General features: G+C 40.0%; 1 non-coding gene across 1 annotated transcript; it reads left to right on the plus strand.

The window, feature by feature from the left end:
• Positions 1-463: 463 nt before the first annotated feature.
• On the plus strand, positions 464-627 carry LOC126031750 (U1 spliceosomal RNA). The gene has a single exon (XR_007503580.1). It is a non-coding gene; the product is annotated as a U1 spliceosomal RNA (small nuclear RNA).
• The last annotated feature ends 258 nt before the right edge of the window (positions 628-885 follow it).

The following is an 885-nucleotide window of genomic DNA, read 5'->3' on the forward strand; positions in this document are numbered from 1 at the left end:
AGTAATACAGAAAATTATGCAGCATTCCACTCCACTAAGAATGAAGGCTCTGAAAGGCGATTTGAAAAACAGTTTTGTTTGCAATAGCTTCAAGAATGAGGAATTCCAGCTTCCAGCCCTGGCACCACAACAAACACAAAGAAGAACAAATGAATGAAATACTTTGGAATAACTTTAGTCACAGAAATATGAGATTGTTACATTGGAAATATTTTTTAGAGAAATTAGAAGAGAACTTAAATAAAAAGACATTTATGTTCATGGAATGAAAACTTAATCTATTTACATGGAAATGCTCCTCAAACTGATCTGTGGATCTCAAGTCATCTACTCAAATTTCAACTCACTCTCCCCATCTTTTTTTTCTGAAATGAATACATTGATTACAAAGTTCATATGTAAGCATGAGGGACTTAAAATAGCTAAAAAACAACAACAACCTTGAATCAAGTTGAGGACTACTATACTTACCTGGCAGGGGAGATACCATAATCATGAAGGTGGTTTTCCCAGGGCGAGGCTTATCCATTGTACTCCAGATGTGCTGACCCCTGCGATTTCCCCAAATGTGGGAAACTCGACTGCATAATTTGTGGTAGTGGGGGACTGCATTCAAGCTCTCACCTGCCCCCCAAAAAAAGTTAAGGACTGGTACTTCCCACTTAAAATTTGTTTTGGGGGGCCATAGGGGCAGTGCTCAGGGCCACCCTCAACTCTGTGCTTGGGGTTGCCCTAGCAGAGCTCATGAGACCAGGTAGTACTGGGGATCAACTTGGGACTCCCACATGCCAAGCATTTGCTTTAGTCTGTTGAGCTACCTTCCCCACCCTGTTTCAATCTTGTTTTTTGTTGTTGTTGGGTATTTTCATTTTTGTTATACTTATA

This window comes from Suncus etruscus, chromosome 15, assembly GCF_024139225.1.
Source record: "Suncus etruscus isolate mSunEtr1 chromosome 15, mSunEtr1.pri.cur, whole genome shotgun sequence".
NCBI classification, from domain to species: Eukaryota; Metazoa; Chordata; class Mammalia; order Eulipotyphla; family Soricidae; genus Suncus; species Suncus etruscus.